The 24,069-nt window shown below is 39.6% G+C and overlaps 1 protein-coding gene across 2 annotated transcripts in view; it reads left to right on the top strand.

Moving 5' to 3' along the window:
• LOC133491058 (uncharacterized) overlaps positions 1 to 24,069 on the top strand; it is a 60,110-nt gene that overhangs the window by 6,000 nt on the left and 30,041 nt on the right. The gene's annotated exons all lie outside the window — the stretch shown is intronic.

Here is a 24,069-nt window from a genome sequence, read left to right as displayed (position 1 = left end):
TGCAGAGAAACAATTAGTTTTACATGCAACTAAGTGTTTCGTCGTTGCCAAAACAAATGTTTGTTTTTTTTCCTTGGTTCAGTACTTTAGTTCAGAATGTAGCGCTTGGAAGTATTGCCACCAAATCCGCATCGAAGCACTTAATGCGCTGCCAGGTTTCTTCACAGGTTTCAATAGAACAACACTTTTGGCTCTTACAGTATAGCTAGTTTTTTCTTTTCTTTATTCAGGGACTTGTTTTCCAGAACTCGCGCTTGATGAGACAGGACAAACCGTCTGCTTAGAGAGTTTTTAAATTAGAAGCCCTCTTGTCTTTGTTTGAATGGCGAAAAAGGAGGCAAAGCACATTCTTGTGTTGGTAGTCGATTGGCACAAGGTGAGGCTGAAGATCAGGTTCGTAGCAGAAATGAACCATGTGAATTTACTTTCAAATCTCAATCAAATTAGTTTCTCATTTGCTGTAGTATTTGTTCCTTTGGCTACAGAAGATATTCCAAATTATTTTACGTTCTTTTAACTATTAAAGTCCTAGATGACTTCACAACCCTCCCAGTCCACCTCTTTTTACACAACAAGAAACTATCCATCCATCTGTCATGTTTTACGATATATTGTTTGTGTGTTTACAAATGAGTTTTAAAAGTAGTTTTTATTTGTTGTGGCGGCATGGATGCATTCCCGGACAATAACTGCACGATTGCTTCAGAAGTTGACTATTTTATTTACAAGAAACTGTTCCAGAGAGATGGTTTTCCAGGATAATTGTCATTTCTGATAGATATACAGAGGCCTCATCATCACTTTGGTGCCAGTTTTGACGTTTTCCTTTGTACACAGACAGCTCAGAATAAACCACTTTTCTTCCTAAAGAGTTCAACATTATACGCTACTGAGTAATGGGCTTCTGCCGCTGCAGTTCTCTTCATATGCATGCGAAATATGCATGGAATTAGGATTGGACGCTGTGATCCTTCTTGCCGAGTTTTTGTTTTGTTTATAACAAAGGATTTGGCATTTTGAGTGTGTGCGAGCCAGACGGCAGCCTGCGGGTACAACCTGAAGTAGGTTTGTCAAGTTTGTAATTGTGTATTTTTCAACCTTTCTAAATTGTTTCTGCAGCAGGAAGAACTGAAAAACAGAAAAATTTACTGCATAGTGTCGCCGTTATGTGATGCCTCATCTCACTTGACAGTCCCGAGATGTGAAAAGAGCCACTGTGTGCATGACATCTGAATAATTTCCTCATCTATCAGAGATTGCTGTCGAGTTAATCACAAATCCCTCTCCGAGTCCAGATTACAGACTGTAAATCGACCATCCTTAATTTGCCAAACCTCTCCAGCAGCTGTTTTGGGTAGTTGACTGTGTTACCTGCGAGGTTTAGTTAAAAGCCAAAAGCAAAATAAAAACACAAAACAAAAATAATCTTGTGATATTGATTGATGGCTTGAAATGCACATTTTCTGGTAATGCACATGACCGCAGTGCCTCCCACCATCCCAGTGGTCCTGGCGCCATCTTGCAAAGAAAAACCATTTGTTTTGTTTGCGCTGCTGCCGCCCCGCTGGTCATCAGCAAAACTAGCACAAAAACACGACAATTGCTGAATGTGCTGGTTTGCTGGTAAGCACCTAAGTCATTAAATATGGGTATCGATGAGAGTATCTCGTATAAATCAGCAAGTCCTGACAAAAAAAGCAGTTGTTGTGCAGTCCCTGTCTTCAAAATAAGCCAAGCGACAATAAACAAACGCGGCAGATGGAATGAAAACATGGAAGGAGAGACGAAGAAATATGGTGACAGAGATTTCAAACTGCTGTGTATAATTACTGCATAACAAGGGATTTACTTCCTAAGGCCAATTACTGTTGTGCAATGTGACAAGTGGGGAAAAAGCTCATAAGTGCGGTTGGAAGAAAAAAAAAAAAAACATCAATCCTAATATGATCAATTGTGTTTATGAGTTTTGGAAAGTTGTTTAGTTGGTGTGTGTGTTTAGAGTGACTGTGTGGGCGTGTCCGTTGTGTACTTGTTTAGTGGGTGACAGTAAATGACAGCTGCTAGGTTGTAAAGGGTATCAAAGCTTGTTAAGGAGTGACCGGTGATAACAGAATGATGGGGCTGCCACGTCGCTTTTTTACACACACACACACACACACACACAACACACACACACACACACACACACACACACACACACACACACACACACACACACACACACACACACACACACACACACACACACACACATACACACACACACACACACACACACATACACACACACACACACACACACACACACACACGCACGCGCACACAATCCACTCTGTTCTGCACACATGCAGAGTTCAAAACATGTACTTTTTTGGGGGGATAAACTGATTAGTTTGCCTTCTCATTCTTTTCTTAAAACATTATTATGAACACGATACATAAGAACTACAGTTCATTTGTAAATGTTTGTAAACGTTATCTATTATCACAGTCTGGGGATTGTAGTAGTACATTTCTATTTAGTTGGAAACAATCAACATCTCATTTAGTCACTTCAAGATATTATTTTTCATACCAAAAATATTGGGAATCGAGTTAATCTACTCCCAGCTGAACACGTTGCCATCATAAAGCTGTACCGATCATCTTTAAAGTAACATTCAAGCATGCTTTTCGGTCATATAAGTGTAAAAACAAGTGAACTGCTTGTAAAATGATACAACTTGTTTTGACCTTTTAATCTTTAACTCGCTGTAATATTGTGGCTATTCTGTGTACTGTATATAGGCACAGTATTTTAGGACAGTTCTTTTTTTTCCCCTCTATAGTCTCAAATCAATGTAATGGCCTGGGTGACAGCAAGTTTCCAAAGTTAATTCAAGCTGTCAGTAGCCATAAACCCTCCAGTGAAGGTGAGCAGGTTGAAATAGTTTTGTCAGGGTGCACTTTATAAATGTGGGTGCCATCTTTTTTTTATGTTCCAGCTGTTCCTTTCTTGGTTGCCATAACCGCCATTCATTTTCTAAAATGGGCCTCCAGTTACGTTTCTTTTATTTTTTTATAGCAATGAGACAGCAAACATTAACTCTAAACATGCAGCACTTTCTGAACAACCGCACTTGGATGGAAGTTACAGCTATTGTGACACGATGATAATACATATTGTCGCGAATGCTGAAACAATTTCTGAAATGATTTTTGTTTTTACATGATTTAAGTTTCATTAAAGAGGTTGGAAAAAGTAGGAATCATCACTTTATACACACAGTTCCAGGTATTTGGGGGTATTTGTTTTAGTCCGATGAAGCATAAACTTGCTTTGGCCTGCACTGTAGAACCTTTCATATCACACTTCACAATTTACTAATACATAGCATAATTGTAGTGACAGCATGTATGAGACAAAATATTCCCCAATTCATTTCTTCTTCACTTTTGCTTCCTTATCATATCAAGTTACCCTCCCTCTGCCCTCCTCCTCCTTGGCAGCATTCGCTTTCATCTGGTATTGTTTTGAACAGATTACCCTCTGATGGCTTTGTGGATGGGATTTAAGGTTGTCTGTAAGGATTTAACACAACATATCAGGTGTTTCGTTGAAATAAGCAATAGATAGAAGATTGGAGTCATTTGTGCCGGCAAATTGTTTCGGAGCAAGATTCCAAAATCACATAGTTGGAAAAAAAACATCATTTGGTTTTAGTTCATATTCCTCAGGTGGATGGGCTTCTCTGCCGCTGATAAAATGTGATTAAATTCGCAGTACAGTTCAAATCAGGCCTCAAACTGGAGGTGAGTCAAGATTACACAGGCACTCTCCATGGTTCTGACCGAGAGACTACTTTGGTGCATCAATTATCCATACAGCCACTCATCATTAGGATCCCAGCTAACTTTTGGAAAGAGGTGGGATATACCATGGAGTGGGCGGACCGAGAGAATCATTCACAGTCAGATTTTCACCTACGGACAATTACAGTCTTCAAATTGATCTAACATGCATGTTTTGTGAATGTGGCAGAAAAAACAAAGCTGGTTTGGGGAGAACATGGAAAGTCCACACAGCAAGGCAAGAAGTGGGATTTGAGCAATGAACCTTAAGAATAACTTCTTTAAAGTTAACATTCCTTATAATGGGGCTATGTAAAAGACAATTACAATGGTGAATAAAAACACATTTGGAGGGCACACTACAAATTCTCTCTAAAAGCAAACAAAAAAAGATAAATATTGTGGTACATCATTTAAGTATTGTTGATAAACTTAAGATGATCAGAAATTGAGCAAATTTGTGCCATAGCTGAGTGCAGTTGCAAAATCAGATTAAATTTTGCACTTGTGCATGACCTGAAAGTCTTTCTTACTTGCTGTTGAGAAGGCATATTTAAGTGTTTATCCCCTTGAACGAACAACAGCCCCATTCACATGTTCATTAAATACTGATTTGCTTTCAATAAATACAATCTCCACCCATGTCTCACTGCGGTTCCTGTTAATGAGAAAAATAAGATAGTGGGCTGGAAACAACCTTGAATTATTGTCATTGAAACAAGAAATGCAAACACCTACATATTTCCATCCCACCCATGTTTATTTCTCCTTTACACATCCTTTCTGCCAGTTTGTGTTTTGGCACCACTTCAGTTATGAAATAAAGCTAGCGGAGACTCCAATCTCCTGTGTACCGCTGAGAATTAATGGTGCACAAACAAAGGACATCATCGGTCACAGAGAATAATTGTTTATTCCCACAGATCTGAAACTTGGACGTAATTATGTTAAACGTCACTAAGCTTATATCATTTCAGAAAAAGGACACACAGAAAAGAGCCCAATTAATTTGGAAATAACGGATCCCAGTACAACTTTCTTTGCACAAGACTCACACAAAGACGACCAAAATTGGAACATTTGCACCCGAGAGAAACAAGTACGACATTTTATGAAAAAGGAGAATTCCTTTCCGAGCATTTGTAGCTCTAATAAGTACATGTAAAGCAGCCCCATGACAACACCGAGTTGAAATTAGCATGCAGCTTTCAGCAGTCTTGATCCAGGTTTTGAAAATGAAAGGAAAAGGCTCTTCTTTACCTCAAGACGCACCATTTGCATGCAACTTTCATCACATCCTTTCTAGAATCTGATAAAAGCAGGTCGGCGTTTATGGGAAAAACAAGCTTTATGTCACACCCTTTGTACCCCGCACTCAACCTTAATTTAAATGACTGAAGCGTCATGTTCCGGTGCTTTGCCTCACACATATTCTTCTTCTCTTCTCACATTCTTATTGTAGAGTCTTGTTCTGGGGGGTGAAAAAAAGTTTGGCAAGAATAAAGTAGCATAAAAGTGATTGCAAAGCAATTGAATTTACTCAAGTTACTCCTTTGATGTTTTGTCTGCTGACATCTTGTATGATGGCTGTTTTAGGGAACTTGATAGAGTGGTACACAGGCTGGACGTTGGTGGAGAAAGTGCGGGTTCAATTCCCTCTCAGTGATGGTGTTCAAATTTGCCCTGCAACTGACTGCCGACCAGTTCAGATTGTAGTCTGCCTTTTGCCCGAAGTGACCCGGGTATAGGCTCCAACACTCCCCTGAACCCTGTGAGGATAAGCGGCATGATAAATGGATGGATAGATCCCAAAGTGTCGAATTTCAAAATGTACAACTTGAAGGACACTGGTCACTGCTCCAGTGTACATATTATCTCTCCTTCCAGACCTAAAAACAGAAACAATGATGACAATATTCACTTTTTTGTGTGATCTTGGGGACAATAATGCTCAGTGATGGGATATCAGAGAAGAAGGGCAGCAGACTTTCCTGGACCACACAGACAGGAAACAACGTTCTCTATGCATACAAATGCTGAGTTATTTCATGCTTACTGTTAAAAACAAGTTCCTCCCATGAATAATATACGTTGCAGAAAATATTAATAAAAGACTGGGTTTGCATTGGAATATCACCAGTGTGATGTCAAAACATAAGGCGGTGTTCATTCCTGTCTATATGATCACTCATTTAGACTTTAATACGAATATACAAGTTAATAGTCTAGGTTTTCAAAAAGTCTCTGTGTGACTGGTAACTAATATTGGAATTAATTTGCATTTTGAAACAGAGATGCAGATACACACTTTGAAGAAAAGTGGGCAACCAATAGTCAAACTTTAAATACATTATCGAACCATACAATGACCTTCCAATAAAAGGAACTCATGACAAATTAGCACCAGAAAAGATGAATGTCTCCTGGGGCTGTGGAGGAAATGTGAGAAGAGAGAAATGATGATGAAAAAGTAAAAGAGATAACATTCAGGAATTGCGGGAAGGGTAAAATAGAAAAGTGGAAGCAACACTTTGTGAATTATTGTAATCATTGGACATTACCATTAATGGAACAAGAGTTATAAGTCCTCACATTTATGTTCATAAAAGTTTATAGGAAACTGGATGAAGAGCGAGAGTAGCAAAATAAATAGTCATTTTGAAAGGAGCATGATGAAGTAGTTTGCAATTACGCCTCGCAGTAATGAGGTTTGTTTAGGGTTTGAATCTTGGCTCCGCCCTTCTTGTATTAAGCTTCCTCCCGAATTCAAATTAATTAAATCCCCACCCGATAACATACGTTAGGTTCAATGAAGACTTTATATTGTCCTTCAGTGTGAATACTGTAGCTGTTTGTCCATATGTGCCCTGGGATTGGCCATCGACCAGGTAAACGTACTGCATACATCACTCAAAGTCAGATTGGAAAGAGTCCAGCTCACCTGTGGCCCTAACGAGGAAAAGTGTTACCCAAAAAAATGGATGGATAGTTACACCAAAGTATTATTATTGGCTGGACGGCACGGTAGATCATCTGGTAAAGTGTTGGTCTCACAGTTCTAAGGTCCCGGGTTCAATCCCGCCTGTGTGGAGTTTGCATGTTCTCCCCTTGCCTGTGTGGGTTTTCTCCTGGCACTCCGGTGTCCTCCCACATTCCAAAAAACATGCAACATTAATTGGACACTCTAAATTGCCCCTAGGTGTGATTGTGAGTGCGGCTGTTTGTCTCTATATGCCCTGCAACTGGCTGGCAACCAGTTCAGGGTGTACCCCGCCTCTTTCCCGTTGACGGCTGGAATAGGCTCCAGCACTCCCTGTGACCCTCGTGAGGATAATCAGCAAATAAAATGGATGGATGGATGGATTGATTGTGAAGTCTTTCAATGATCAGATATGGCACATAAAACTTTATTATGGCACCACCCTCCTGTGCTTAGTATGAGGACAATCATTTTCATGTTTTTAAAGAGCAAAAGCTCCCACTGACCACTGACTTTGATTGTTGATAGGTTTCTTCAGCTTGTAACTGCTATCCTCCCATTTATGCTCCCCTCTACACTTATTAAACCGCAAAGGAAAGTCTATGTAATGATACTAAAAGAAATCATGTCAAAAATTGTATTGACAGGACAGGCCGATAGATTCAAAGGGATGGACGAGTTCTGTGGCCTGATTCTCTGAGAACAGAAAATTGCTGAAACTGTACACGTTGCATCTCTCACTCGTTGCCTTGGGGAGAAAAAAAAGTTTTCAAGAGGTGGTAGTGTTGTTGTGGATGTTCATAACTTTGTGTGTGTGTTTGTGGGGAGGGGGGGATGGCTGCTGTCATCAGGACGTGCTCCAAGATGTGTTTAACTGACAGATGGCAAATTGCTTTATAATTAGGCATGAAAATATTAATGGGGTTTTATTATCAATTTCAGCATTTTAATGGATAGCTCAACAAATAGACCGAGGATTAAAAAATAATCCAAAGTTTGTCATTAAAATGTTGGAACTCACATTCTTGTAACTGTGACCAATTCATCACAATGATTATATTAAATATTGCATTGAAAAGTAGTACATAAGTTGGTTCATTAGACAACGTGCAACTTTTAAAACTTCCAGACCTTCATTACTACACAGACTAGTTTAGTAATAAGTCTGGAATTGGAAGCATTGGCAAAAGGCATGGAACAACCTTGTAGAATATTACATGAGTAAAAGTCTGGAAGTGTCTGACATTAAAGGACTAAGCGTCAAAAGTATTTTGATACTTTTCTATTCTTTTCACAAACTAAAACCTAGATATCAAAGCTTCCTATTACTGTGTTTGTAAATGTCAAAAAGCTTTAAATGATGCTATCTACTTGAATCTACAAAGGATTGATAAATGAAGTACTGTATATTGAAAACACTGCAAATATATGTATATATATTTTCTTTCGGCTTGTCTTTTTTTGTCATAACTTGTGCAAAAGTTGGGAGAATGTGAATTTTCTAAATAGCCAAGTCGGCCTCACCCGATTACTGTACTGTGTGAAAATTACCGTAAGCTATTATAGCCCTTGGTGGTTACCATCCACCAACTCATGGTGTGGATTTCTGAAACGCTGCAGGGTGTTGCATTAAAAACTAAATGTGTGAAGGAGGTAAAGAAAAACATATATTCCTCTTCACCACATACAGTAAAAAGTAAGTAAGTATCTTTCGGCTTGTCCCTTTCGGGGTCGCCACAGCGTGTCATCTCAGATGAACTCACATATATGTTTGGCACAATTTTTTTACGCCGGATGCCCTTCCTGACGCAACCCTTCTCAGGGAGTGGAGGCCCCAGTGGGATACGAACCCACAACCCCTGGTTTACCAAACCAGTGCTCTTACCGCTGAGCTACAGGGCCTCCACCACATACAGTACATCCACCAATAATTCCAAAGAAAACTGTACTAATAATACACAACCAATGCTAAGTGTGAATGAGATATACAGTTTAAATGCGCGCACACACACACACATACAAGCATTACTAACACGTCATTCTTTTAATACTTGAGAATGACTATGAAAGTTGTCACACAAGCAGTACACGGCAATATTTAATGGTGTGACACAATACAACAAATGTACGCGAGTCCTCTTTAGTGAACTGTAGATAACCACAACACAGTAGTTGTGTTTCTAAAAATAGCAACAATCTGTCACTAAATTTGTCAGTTAATATTAGCAAAGATGATATTGCATGAACAGAAAACTACAGCATTTAGTATGTCCAACAACAAACTTCAATGCATTTTTTTACAATCAGTACAGGTGCGACTGTTATTCTGCTTTTTGCACTGCAAATTCAGGCATTACGTCAATGAACAATTTCTTCGGATTTTATTTTGTATTAGTAAGTAATAAAGATGGTTACGTGAAATGTATGAGGGTGAAAGCAGTAAAAACTAAAACAAGTACTAGAACAGTGTATTTGTACTATTACAGGTGTTGATGAAAATAAGAATAAGAAAAGCACAATTTTGAAGTTGCAGTTGCACCCTGACTCCACACAAAAATGTCAGTCAAATCCATGTGTCACTGTTCATATTGTTTTTATTTTAATGCTCAACAATGTTGCCAAAACCCCACTAAGTCCACATTTTTTTTTTTTTTTAACTGTAGAACAATTTGCAAAAGCAAAATGATTGCAAACATGGTTGTTGGTTTCTTACTGTGAAATGAAATGCAACCAACCCCCCACCCCTCATGTAAACTGTCAACAACAACCCAATCAGTCTAGGATCATCCTCCATCTGTAAACATCTTAAGTGGAGAAAAAAATATTGTTTTTTTGTACCCCCCGTCCCCCCCACAAATAAGACATTCTTCTCTGGCAAAACTTGGTGTTGGCAATGTCAAATGAAAAAGTCAATCTGCTCACATTTGATGGAGTGGGAAGCAGATTTGATTGCTTATATCCCCTCGTCTAAATATGAAGGATTTATATGCTTATTTACAGGAAAGGTCCACCCTATGATTACCATAGGGAGCCCATTACCGCCTCTCTTTACTCTATGATTTATTGCCATCTCCTTGAAACGATGACGAGCATTTTAAGGAGCATGATGTTTCACTGCATCACAAGTACCAGAGTATATTTTATCTGGGATGAAAGACTAAAACAGAAATGAAAATGAATTAGCAGGGTTTGGGGATACGTTTTTACAACCAGCAAAAGACAAACCTATACACCCGCCAATCCATGATCTGAGCCGCTTATCCTCACAAGGGTCGCAGGAGTGCTGGAGCCTATCCAAGCTATCATTGGGGAGGAGGCGTTGCAGATATACAATGGCTGTCAATTTACTTATGGTGGAGTACAATGGCCACAATTGACTTTCTGATGAGAATAAAACTATAAGATCTGTGCAAATAAACCTCCTGAGGAATGAGGTCCTGATATGTGATGGGTTGGGCTCCAGTAAACCCACCCAAAGTCACTCACCCCTGACCCAAATAAAGAGAAGCCCTGTAGAAAGGAATATATATATATATTTTTTGTGGTTAAATTCATAATTTACAGACATTTAAGTACTTTTACATTCACTTTTAAAATTGCAAACAGATTACAAACAAGGGTAATTATAACATCACACCACATGCTAAACACCAGTATTCATTTATCCTTTTGACCCTTATATTCTTTGTTTGGACATCACTAAACATGTTTATTGACTATTCATATTTTTTAGTTGAGAGTGATGATCTTTCTCTGAATATCATTTTAGTATGACACTTAAAAAACAAAAAATCCAAAGCAATCAGTTATCTGTAAGGTGTCTGCTTTGAAAGTAATCCAAATGTGTTTTTTCCTCTCTGCTACTTACGATAGACGCTATATTGTGCCTGAAGCCTTGAAACCTCCACCTTATACAATGCGCAGTGAATTTTTCATCTTTCTCACTCCGGAAATAACTCAAGCACTTAGCGTTTCCACATGTACAACATAAAGGAGGTGACTGAATGAGCCACATTTCTATTGCGCCTTTGTACCCTAATGACACTCGAAGCCCGATGCAGTATCACCTCAAGCCCTCACTCATACGCTGTTAGTGGAGACAACGTCCTTTGGAGCAACTAAGGGCTCGATGTTTTGTTGAAGGACACTTCAACTCTCTCGGCCTATTACTAGATGTCCACTTTATCTTCCCAGCTATGCTTTTTGTGTCCTCTTAAAAGCAACATCCAGTTACACAATTTCGTCTCTGGTCACTGTAGGTAATACTGTAAGACATCTGAAATCTCACGGCGGCTTCATATTACAGTTGCAAAAGTTACTTAACCATGATAATTTAATTTTTGACTGACATCCATGTCAGTGTATTGTGGTTCAAGCCACCACAACAGCGTAATCAGTCTCCAAGGAAATAGTCTTTTTTTTGGGGGGGGGGGTATTCTGTATGACTCGTTTCAATTATATTTGAATGGGAATGGCGTGTCAAAAGGAAAGATAGTGTGAAACCAGTTCTCACATTGGATAATTGGTCCCTATAGGATTACTGCAGTGACAACGCAATGTACTAATATACCCCGGCATTCCTTATTCCAAGTTTTGAAGAGCTTTTTCAAGCCAAAACTCAAAATGTTTGCGCTATGGGTTGTTATTGGTACTAGGGGTAGCTATTCGCTATATATAGTGCCCCCATGAGAGTAAAATAAATATATGAAACAATCTAATTGTAAATGGGACACCGTGGTTAGCACATTTAATAAAAGAGTACATGTTTTCATAGGCTCAGAAACACAAGTCAAAAATAGATTTTTGTATTGTAAAGTATTTTTGCATTTGAGTGTTAGAAATTAGAAATTCTTCATTGCAAAAACTGCTCCATGATACTTGTTCTTCTGTAACTACGGTATACATAATTATATACTTCTTTAATAATTATATTTAATTTGAATGACATTTGGTGTAGTTTCCTTTTCATGACTCTTCTGACACGTCATGATCCAGTATGGTAATTACACCGCTGTTCGCGGTTGCTGTACAAATTCTGTTTTTGTTGGACTGATGATGATGTGTAAAGGTGCGCAGCACTGACACTTCTAATGCTGCTTTACTCCTCCTGACACAGAATTATTGTGGCATCAAAGTACTACTGAGTAAGGGTAATTATGAATGTGTGGAGCCTGGACCTGTCTCTTGCTATCCACCCAAGGCTAACAAGCCCTTCTTCCTCATTAAGACCTTTTAAGGCTACAGGCCAGCAGCCCCTTGTCCGCTAACAAGGCAAATGAAGGAGGCACCCTTCGATTTTGTATGGGAGGCTGGAGGTTGACGATTCACCTTTTCTGCTCTGCACAAACCCAGACAGCAGGGCAAAGTTCGACTGACCCAAAAGAGGCGCCTCTGGACTGCGGTGCAACCCAAGAGACAGTAATCACGCTGATAGGCTGACACATGCCCACATTTTCTGTGAGGTTAATTACCCTTGCTGACATATTAACTCTGATAGGTCATCCAAGGAAATGCGACAGTCTAACAATAATCTTTGAGGACAGTGCTCCAACTGGAAGAAACTGTAAAACTGAAATTTAAACAAATGAGAAAGTGGTGACCTAATTATTGAAACAAAAGAACCTTATTGTCATGGTGCTGAGTATCGTTACGGTATATGACTGATGATAGGAAGCTAGCTGCAACCTGTTCTCATGTATAATCTAGTTCTGCACAAATCTAGTGATACAATAAATATGGTGACGACGTAGTACACGTAACATAAATTACACCCTTACCGTACAGGTATATGAAGGAGCATTTAGTTGAATAGCACATATTAAGTTGAACATCTAAAGTAAAACGAATGAATGGATGAAGATTAGCGTGACGTTAATTCCGAGTTCTCTGAATATTCTGAGCATGTTCATTATTCTGTCCCGTCAGAATAAGCAATAAAGGAAATTTAATGAATGAATGCCCCTGAGGATGTACAATTCAGAATTTTACTCAGCCACATACACAGATCTATACAGTAATTAACAAATGTAAGCAGGCACTTTATGATGAAGCATTGATTCCACAATTGAATATGCAGATTTGTGTTTTGACATGGCATTTAAACCGAATTCTGCACCTCAGCCCCGAGTCAACATAAACTGTACTCTGCATTGGCGACGCATTAGAAGGGGCATGGTGGTCAGTGGTCTCATTTGCATGATACAAGACTGCCCCCTCAAAATCAGATTTTGTCTATCTGGGGTCAAAACAAAGTGGAAAAGTTCAGTTCGTGAAAAGAGGCAAGAGTTGTGGCAGGATAAGTTGTGGATGCTTCCCCATGTCAACCCCTCCTGCTCAGAATGTCCTGAGCATCTGACAATTCCTGGGCAAGAAGAATATTGCTGTACTGGACCTTACTACTTAGTCAACCTGTCTCAACTTGAGTTTTTTTTGCCTCCTTTCCCAAGTTGTGGACCTGTTTTGAAGAACTGGATGAAATGTAATTGGGTGTAACGATGGTGCTGCGAAGCATCTTAGAAGCGCATTAAGGTGTGGCAAAGAATACTTGGAAAAGGGGGATTATTTGTAACACCTACGTTGTAATTGGGATTTGAAATCTATTTTTGGGTAAAAGCAGTCCAGAAGCTTGCTGACTCAACTTTTTAATTGAGGATGGAATGACATTTGGAGTGTTATTTGGTTAGCTCTTTCATTGCCTGATAGTGTAGGTCATGAAAGTTCTATGTAGGAGTGCCAATCCCCAGTTGGTGTCCTAAACCTTTAATTTTGTACCAAAGGTGCAAAAATGCAACCCTATGTATATGCTAAGCCTAACCCAGAAATGGAAGTAAGTGATTTGATAGTAACATTTTATCGTATATGCAATGGATTTGAAAAATGTTATGATAAGTGCTGAAATATACAGTATTACCCAGCATTTATTATAAAACATCAACAGAGTAAACGGCCTATCAACAACCTGCCGCCAGACAGAGCTAAGTCTGCAACATTTTTGGGGAAGCGGACAACTTCCGTTATACGGTGAAAATGGTATATCTTAATGAGTGTGCGATCCAAAGCAAGATAAACTAAGGCAACCTAAGATTAACTTCATTGATTCTTGAAGGCCAGCCATTGCAGTGGGGAAATTGAGTCATTACAGCGGCATAGGGTGCTTGTATGGGGATGGAGGAGAGAGTAAATAGACTAATAGGGTGGTGAATTGTGCAGAGAATAGCCTGCAAACACCCCTCAGCTCAGGCCCATTGCAAGGGAGAGTGGAGCTGGCAACACAACAATGTCATCCTCAAGGTAACTTCATCAAGCATTCTCTATCGAGCATGCGAGGTCAGACACAGTTGGTGCTAGGTGAAGGGCAGTGTTCATCCCTATTTATGGGTGCTGACCCAAAAATAGTTGTCAGACTTGTCTTATTGACTGGTTTAACACAGTCTTGGGTTCCATGAACGCTCTCTTCAAATCACATTCTGTGTCGAAACTGAATAACATGTAACATGAACATAGCTTAACCTTATAAAAATTGATGTATATGTAGTAAAATAGATTTCCTGCACTATACAGGCTTGACTGAATGGCATGAAGAGACATGCAAAAAATATATATTACTTGTCAAAGGACTGTAGACACTGGTCCGTTAATCACACGTCTTATCATAAAATTGACGGGCTGTTTGAGAGAGGAAATGAGGACATTAGGGGTTTGATGCGAAGAGGGTGCGTGATAGCATTGATAGCCTCGGGCTTAGGAAAAAGTGTAGGATTTGTGTATCTTTGTGCGTCTTCATGTGTGGTTTTGTGAGAATGCCATGACTCTTGAGTAGCTCTTAGGATACCACACCCGTAGCTCATCTGGCAGTAATGTTCTCATGTTGTGTTGTGAATTGAAATGAATTACTCCTTGCTATCCTTGCACTATTGTTGCCTCTCCACATATGATTCATAGTCACATAATTATTCTTCAACTATATGTTTTTGTCCAATGAAAACAGGACATAATTCCTTTTTCTTAGGCGCAATAAAAACAGCATATTTCATAATATGTACCAGAAAGGGCTGTTAATAGGCACCAGAAACAGATCTACTCTATGTGTATGTATCTACAGTAGAAGAGGCAAAAATATCCTCATGCTGTACCATGTACCAGGCATCCAGTAACACTGATGTTCATCTTGAGCTTTTGGCTTTGATATGGCGGTGGTTTGCCTAGATTGAAACATTACACAAAGGAAAAATATAGCTGGAGAAATGTGGCACGAAAGCATTATGATTAAAACCAAAACTTTTGCATGACTGATTGTTGCTGCTAGTGTAGGGTTAAATGCTGCTGCTTTTCAACCAGGTGGTGCATGTTCATTTCCCAACCACTACCTTATTCCTCAGCCACTGCAGGTATAAAGTCTGGATGAAAAAAAAAAAAAAAGTTTGATAATTGGCAAAACAAACAAAAAAAACTCTGCCGCAGATATCTGTCATTGTTTGTTTAATGTTGGGGAATTAAAATAAAATGACAAAAAGTGCTTGGTTGTGTAATTTCACACTTGATGGGACGTGTACACAACCAATTAAAATGTTTTCCATAATATGTTCCATTTAATTAGTGTTTTACCGCACAGATATTTAGTATCTGTTTTTCTGTTGTACAATAGAGCTGTACTGTAACAGTGAATATGTGTATTTGAAAATGCCTCTCTCTCTCTCTTGCAATTTCTCACAAAACTTGCCATTCTTGCTTTCACACATGCTGAGACAGCACTGAACAAAAATGGTGCCATGAGTCTTGTCCGTGACAAATTTTCCAAGCCCTGCTAATTAGCTGGCTTGTCAGCACTGTCAGCACTGCTCCCCTAAAACAAGACACAGACTGAAGACACAAGCATGTAAACAGCATTACAACACTGATGCAAGATACATGTTAATTAAAAGAAGCTTGAAAATGGGCTACAATTGGAACAAACACAAGTTCATACGAAGTGACCCTTTAGAGTTTAATGGGAGTCAGCAAGCATTCCTGTATCTTAATGGAAAAATAGCTTTAACATAAATCTGACCAGTGGCACCAATGTGGTCGAGTAGTCAGTAGGCCTGTCCCATAGTTGAAATGTCCCAATCTCATCTCCGGGTCCTGCAGTGCAAAACTTCCATGTTCTTCTATTATTGTGTGGATTTTTTTTCTGGGTACCGTAATATCCAGCCAATAAGCCGCGACTTTTTTCACACGCTTTCAACCCTGCCGTTTATGCGGTGATGCAAATAATTCGTGCAATTTTTTCTCACGGCCGCAAGGAGGCACTCGAGCGGAAAAGGTAAGAGTGAGACTGGTGGAATTAATGTGCCGAGGAAGTGACTTTTACCGGTCCGGTCCTGTTAGCGCTGCGATAGCGTGTTACTGCCGTGTCTCACTGATTTTTACCAGTATGTTTTTTTTTCAACCGTTGCTAGTTTTAGCATTAGCGCGGCGCTAGTGTTAGCGTTAGCAATAAACTCTCTGTGTACTGTCTTTCTTTGGAATTATCTCGTGTTTCAATGTGAGTTTCAATGTGGGTACTTGCGGCTTTTACACAACTGCGGTGTCTGTATGTACCAATTGGTATTACCTTTACAAATGTTCTGGGTGAGGCTTATAACCAGGTGTGCTATGTAGGCTGGGAATTACGGTACTCCCTTTTCTTTCCGCAATCGAAAAAGTAGTAACAAGTTAAGTAGCAATCGTATGAAAGTTCAAAGTTCTTTGTTTATTCTGGGCCTACATTGTGCTCAAGAGATATGGAAAGATTATGATGCTTGACAAAGAATAAAACTTTCTTTAATGTGGTCTCCTTAGCTGTGTACATGTTTAAAAAAATGATGTAATCATCATAATTTTCTGCAATATATATATATTTTTTTTAATGAAATAAATCCAATGCTCTGTTTGGTTTAAAGTATACGCTTTATGTCAAATGGTCTCAAATGATACTCACGGATAATAACACTGAACATTATTATCTTTATAAACGCAGAACTTTGAGACAATTACTTGAACAAGCGCTGTCTTCCTGAAATAGACAGTTCCAAAGGAAACTATTTAAAGAGGCTGCAAAGAGACAAGATGAGAAATTGTCTGCAAGCTTCCCTCAATTTGTGGAGGCTGTGCATTGAACGACAATGGTCCATATAATGATTCACCATTTCCAGCTCTGTGGGAGAGTGACAAAGAGAATCCATTCACAACAGTTTGCCAGAGGGCACACACGAAAGACTCAAATCAAGCACAAGAAACAAAGTCAAATCCTTGAGGAAAACCTTGAGTCTGCTGCAGTCGAGTGGAATACAATGAGCATGACACCAAGGTTGCCTTTATTTTAGAGACAAATTAATACCACCGACAATTAAGGTCTCTGGTGCATTACATGCCAAGTTAGAGAGAAAATGTGGTTTTAATTTTGAGTCATACCTTTTTTATTTAGATAAAATTGGAAGGCTTCTAATGCACACCATTTATTTTCATACCACAGACAAAAAAAATGTATTAAAAAAATGTAGACTGAAATGCAGTGGCCTCAAACTTTAAACTTTAACTTCTGGTTAAATGTGAATCGTGATTTTAGATTTTGTAAAGTCTAAACAGAACAGAACATCCAAATTTATACACTTAGATACTGTAATTGTTTCTTTACCACCACATACACCTAAGTTATGATTTTTTTTCAGTTATGGTTTTAAAAAGTTGGTTGAAAATTGACTCACTGATTTCTATTGTTTATTTTAATATTTTAGTCTCAGATGGCACGGTGGATCAACTGGAAAGGGTTGGTCTGAGGGCCTGGGTTTAATCCCGGACCCGCCTGTGTGGCGTTTGCATGATTGTTCTCCCTTTGCATGGATGGGTTTTCTCTGGGCACTCCGGTTTTCTCCCACATCCTAAAAACATGCAACATTAATTGGACACTCTAAATTGCCCCTGTGTGTGATTGTGAGTGTGACTTGTCTGTCTCCATGTGCCCTGCAATTGGCTGGCAACCAGTTCAGGGTGTACCCCGCCTCCTGCCCGTTGACAGCTGGGATAGGCTTCAGCACTCCCCGTGACCCTTATGGGGATAAGTGGCTAAGAAAAAGGATGGATGGATATTTTAGTCTCTTTTGACCAGTGCAAAAATTATTACTTTTAAAAAGATTATTCCAAACTGGAATCATAGAAAAATATGGTTTTCTGTCAGAGACAGCAATGCTGTAGGGGCAGATCCCAAAAAGAGACTGGAGAACCATGGTCAAAAAAAACAAACAAAAAAAACAAATTTTATTCCACAGAAGGAACATGCAATGCTGAGACGCACTAAACAAAAAGAAACTCACAAGTTCAGACGGAAGATAAACGTCACCGGCAAAGACGGGTGAATATTGTGACGCCCGCGCATTGTCAAGGAGGCCCCTAAATAGGCTGATGATTCCTATTTGCAACAGGTGGGTCGCTGATGTCTACACCCACCATCGCTCACCCTGTCATTGCAACACAAAGACTTGAATTGAAAAAAGAGGGCCATGACATTTTTTCCCACCCTGACCAAAGCAGGGCTATAGTAACCCTGTTCACTAAAGGTTTTGTGAAAATGGTGGACTTCAAAAGTATTTATTTTTTTAATCATGGCCCACACTTCAGGGTTTGTATTTGAAAGGTTTCTCACCTTACCTGGCCTAAATAGATCCCTGGTTCCGGTTTTCAGAGTTACAACTGTGCATTAGCCATGGACCTAAACAGTTATTTAGCTATTTGGGGTTCCATCTGTTGTGGCTTTGCCTGGTTTACCTAAAATCCTGCTTGAAACAGTGTGTCACGATGCGGGGCTCAAGGGTGGACCCAAATGCACGACTCCAGAGACAGCAGACAGTACAGAGGAAACCTTTATTCGGTCCGAGGTCTGAGATCAGTTAGACAGTCCAAACAATCTGCAGTACCAGTACGGATGGGCTTACGAGGGTGGTCAGTGGACAGGCGTGGGTCGGTGCACGGAGATCAGAAGTCAGGAAAGCAGGAGTGCAGGAACGAGTCATCAAGAGCAACGATCTAGCAGAGTATTAGTCGTCCCCCGGGTCCTATATGTACTGGGTCTAATCAGTGTTCATGAGGCGCAGGTGTGCACCTTCTGATTAGCTGGCCACGCCCAGCCCGGGCTGGAATCCAGGAGCATGACACAGTGCTACGGCAGCACAGAGTTTAGAAATCCAATTTTATTTGTAACTGAAAAATTGCCTTACATTTAGTGATTTTATACCTTTAGGATCCAAGCAGGTCCCCAGTTTTGCGTTTAGAAGGGTCCGGTCTTCCTGGTTGAAATAAAGCATCTGTAGTTATAGCTGAAAATATATATTTGTGATAGCTACAGAACTGACAACAGCGGCTGAAAATAACTGGTTTCTTTGCCAATTTTAGGAACCCCTCAGTTTGAGAGGTATCTTAACTCTCTAGCCAAAGCGGGTTAACTTTGACAGTGTCCAGAACGATAGTCGCTGACATGAATAGTTGGTCTTACGGAGAAGTAGAATTTCATCCCATATTACGTCTGGCGAAGACCCCTGATGTGGATTTCGAAGTTTGCTGGCCGTCCTGGCTGAAACTGTCTCATAGATGCACCAGTCTCATCGATGCACCATTTGGAATCAGTGTTTTGCAGTTGAACCTAGTCCCGTGGGAAAAGTATCATTTTTGTCATTTTGGGGTCTGGCGTTTCCCACCGATTTGGGTTTGAAAGGCTTCCTGACATTCCTGCCAAGAACAGGGCCATCATGTTGCAGATTTTAGGTCCAGAAATGGGGACACACATACACTGATGCAGTCAATTTGTATTCCAACACAGCTGTCACCTTAGCATTGACGAAAAGACAGTGATGCTTCCTTGCACTGTCTGTTTTTGAGGAGGTCAACTAAGGTTTTAGCTTCCTATTTTTGACAACCTGTCTGTCTTAAATGCAGTTGTCCATCCTTGTCTGGTTCCTTCATCTGCATACAAAGTTTTCGTGAAGAAAGTGCGGGGAGTGGAAAGTTGACAGCTTCAGGGACCTCTGACTGACAGTCCATCAAAGATAAAAGTTTTGAGTTATTTGATGTGGGCTGACAAAATGTATTTGGTGCTGGACCACAAATTGGAAGCCACACTAAACACGAGAGGTTTGTCTATAAATCTGAATACTCCTCACTATCCAATATATACAAGTACTAAGTATATTTAATTTGCAACCTCATTATTTATTTATTATTATTTATTGGCTGGCTTTGGTGGATTTTCGGGTCATTTGAAATCTAGTTTTATACAACACAATTCACCAGATTTACTAGCTTTCTATCGCTCAGTCTTTATTCATTTCTCTTGACTTATTTCAGGGCATTCAATTAAAAGTGTGCATGTAGTAGTACACATTAGAAGTGGCTGTAGGCCAGCCATTCATCACGATCTTATTACATATTCAAGGCCAGACCTGGCAAGTCTCTCATTGCAGTGTCAGTCTTTTACCAGTGTTGTGCAAAGTCTTTCTTCTAATGTCTTTTTGCTATTTATTCACCTTGAACATGAACTATCAATCTTAAATTCCATCACCTAAATTATTCTATACTAAAGTATAAATAAAGTATATATACATCACACACGCAACAGTTGCAATGAGTACTAGTAAGTTATGGAGGGTTATTCAGATTTTTGAACCAACAGACAAATGGGTCATGTCTGTTTTTAAATCCTCTTTTCCTTTCGGCTTGTCCCATTAGGGGTCGCCACACCATGTCATCTTTTTCCGTCTAAGCCTATCTTGTGCATCCTCATCTCTCACACCCACTGTTCTCATGTCCTCCCTCACAACATCGATCAATGTTTTCTTTGGTCTTCCTTTCGCTCTTTTGCCTGGCAGCTCCATCCTCAGCACCCTTCTACCAATATAGTCACTCTCTCACCTCTGTACATGTCCAAACCATCTAAGTCTGCTCTCTCTAACCTTGTCTCCAAAACATCCAACTTTGGCTGTCCTTCTAATGAGTTCATTTCTAATCCTATCCAACCTGTTCACACCGAGTGAGAACCTCAACATCTTCATTTCTGCTACCTCAAGTTCTGCTTCCTGTTCTTTCTTCAGTGCCACTGTCTCCCATCCATACATCATATCCACCCTCACCACTTTTTTATAGACTTTGCCCTTCATCCGAGCGGAGACTCTTCTGTCACATAGAACACCAGACACCTTCTGCCGGCTGTTCCACCCTGCTTGAACCCATTTCTTCACTTCCTTACCACACTCACCATTGCTCTGTATTGTTGACCCCAAGTACTTGAAGTCGTCCACCCATATTCTGTTTTACTTTGGTTGATCTTCATTCCTCTCCTTTCCAGTGTGTGCCTCTGTCTTTATTAAAATTTTGCAGAGAATCTATCTATTATAACAAAGTACTGCTAATGTTGTATGTCATTATCGGGACTCTAATTTTACCAGAGATGGCTGATGTCTTGCTCAGTTATTGATCTGCAATACTGCAGTGAAGTTGAACGCTATACACTCAAAGTTACCAATTTTCATACTTTTAACAAAATTTTTTTCTCGGCCTACCACGCGATGATTTGTAATCAACTTGTTGTTATTAGTATTTGATTGTTTAACAAGTGTGTTAAACTAATCAACTACAAACCAGCACTTGATTTGTCAAAATAAATCTATGAAAACTTAACCAACCAATTAAAAGAAAACACAAAACCTATGGTCTGGCATAGTTCTTTGACCTTGGAAAAGGTCTGTGCTCCACGGAGTGACATTGTAGTTTCTGTCATACTTGCAAAGATACGGTCACATGACTGAGAATATTCTCATTCATCGTGGTATTTTCATTCTCAGGGCATTGTATCGATCGCATCTGGTGTGTTCCAGTTATCTTGGAAGACATTTTGCCATTTATCCGAGCAGGCTTCATCAGTCCGTGCAACAAGGCTGAATTAGGACTCGCTAGCGTGGGGGTTAGTCTCGTTACTCAGAGTTACGAGTCACCAGTCCCAACTAAGCCTTGTTCCATGAATGTCTTCTAACATCTTCTCAGACATCCAGAACAATGCAGTTGTGATTGAGTCAATGCCCCGAGGATGATACTGTTATGTACTATTTTGTGGTTGTGTAATAAGTTTGATTTTATCCAAAAAACAATATGTTCATTGTCCATGAGCCTTTATCAACAAAGCATTAGTGTGCTGGGTGGGCCTTTTTTTTTTTTTTTTTTAGTAATGATTGTCTTTTGCTCCAACTTTTCCCACAATTGTGGATAACGGGAACCTAGCTCAGATATTTGTCCTAGCTATTTGCAGGAGGATTTTTTCACAAGTTTAGTTAATGCCAGTGCAGCCTTTGTCTTGATGGACTTGCCATTCTTGTCAGTGCCGTCCCCCGCCTGACCACATTGCTGCAACGTCGGGAAGAATCTCTGCATGATGTCTGCCATCTGGAGTTCAAAGCCTTTCATCATCACTCCACCTGGCTGTGAAATTCCAGCTGCATCCTGCTTTATCCACAGCGGTCTCGATTGACCATTTGTTAAGTTTAGACACATGCATTCTGTTGGCTCTGTCAGCTCTTATGAAATAAATCCCCTTTTAGTCGAAAGGGCGCCAATGTGTAAATAGTATTTTATTTCCATTTATGAAAATCAAATCACCAATTGGTGCTTGCCTGTTCCAGCAAATTAGACTACAACCATCAGTTTACAAAATGAACCATTTTCCCATTTAGGCTATTATGATCTGCCCTTGAAAGAATCGGGTGCATAATCTAATCCAATCCTCGTCTCGTACTTTTGTGAGTTCATCACTCTGACAAAAACAACATCTGTGAGGTTGTTTAAATGCCGTAATGATTGTGGGGGATGAACACCCACAACCATCCCCATAAGCTCACACCCAAAAAACACAAATAAAACAATGAAAACAGCTTGTTGCTATCAACAGCTGTCCACTGCAACTGGTGCATTTCAAATATTGCATAGAAATAAAGTGGATTTAGTGTCTTGGGTGACCTTTCATTTCAATAATTGCAGCATGTAGACTCTACAGGTTAATGTAAAATCAAGACTGGCACTCAGTACAGAGGCAGAGCAATCGCAAACATGTCTATCTGACTCCTTTGACTGAAAAAAAAGGTGACATGCTGGGTGATTGACTGTCTGACTCAAGTCCTCCAGGAGGCAGTTATTACAAAGTAGCTGCCAAAAGTTGCTTTTTCATTACTGGTCCATCTGCAGAATTGGGGGTGGGGTGGTAACTGCTCCACTTAAAGTCGCCCATATCCAAATTGACTCTAATGCCTGATAACTATGAGTCTTGAGTTGATCAAACAACCTTTCATATCGTGGTGTTTTCTATATCATAAGGAATATCCAAATGCTAACTGGTGGTCGAAGAACATGAAAAGGGTTTGTAGTTTTGACAAATTGATGGATGTGTCAAATTAGCCAAATGCAACACATTGTTGAAAATGCAATTTGATGCTATTTTCAAGGGTTTGCGTTGGTCTCAATTTTGCCAGGCCTTCCTGGCTCTAAAATAGGCCAAGTCAAACCACAAGGTAAAAAAAAATATATAAATATAAACAAAATTTCAGTCTTTTTCTGTGATTACACATTTTCCTCTTTCGAGCAAATGTTTAATTGCCCAAGAACCTGGGAATTGTTAACTTGTCAATTCAGTTTTCAAAGTGTTTCCAGCAATTATTGCATCTGTAATCCAATTACAGAAAAGTGCCAATTTGAGACTGTTTTTGCATTAGGTTTGTTCTATTAACAGGAATGGACGTGTGTTTGCATGTGCATGTGTGCGCGTGTGTGTGTATGTGTGCGTGTGTTGTTTTTGCCTCCAACACTTTAATAACATTGGCAGATTGGTGACAACCTGTCGCTTTTATTTCATAAAGCGATTCAAATTATGTTGTGTTCCCTGTTTCCACGTACTTACTGTAAGTGTGTTCCACATTTTTCAACCACATGGGTCAGACACGACAGGCTGTTGCAGCAGGAAGCCTAATTATCATACAGCATTTGTATTTTGAATGTGATCCAGAGTGTGATTTAACAGGTTGATGAGGAGGCACACACACCACCTGACCTCCACATTACATGCCATTAGAAAAACATTATGGGCAAGTGTTTGTGAATGCTTAACAAAATGCAGCATGAAAGAGTATTTCTGAATAAGTAAAAAAAAAAACTCAAAAGATCCTTTAACTTTTAAATTTTTTTTTTTTTGATCCTATCACCGAAAAATCAGT

This window comes from Syngnathoides biaculeatus, chromosome 17 (assembly GCF_019802595.1).
Source record: "Syngnathoides biaculeatus isolate LvHL_M chromosome 17, ASM1980259v1, whole genome shotgun sequence".
Classification (NCBI taxonomy): domain Eukaryota; kingdom Metazoa; phylum Chordata; class Actinopteri; order Syngnathiformes; family Syngnathidae; genus Syngnathoides; species Syngnathoides biaculeatus.
The sequence above is the reverse complement of the archived record's forward strand: the minus strand, read 5'-3'. Positions and strand labels throughout refer to the sequence as shown.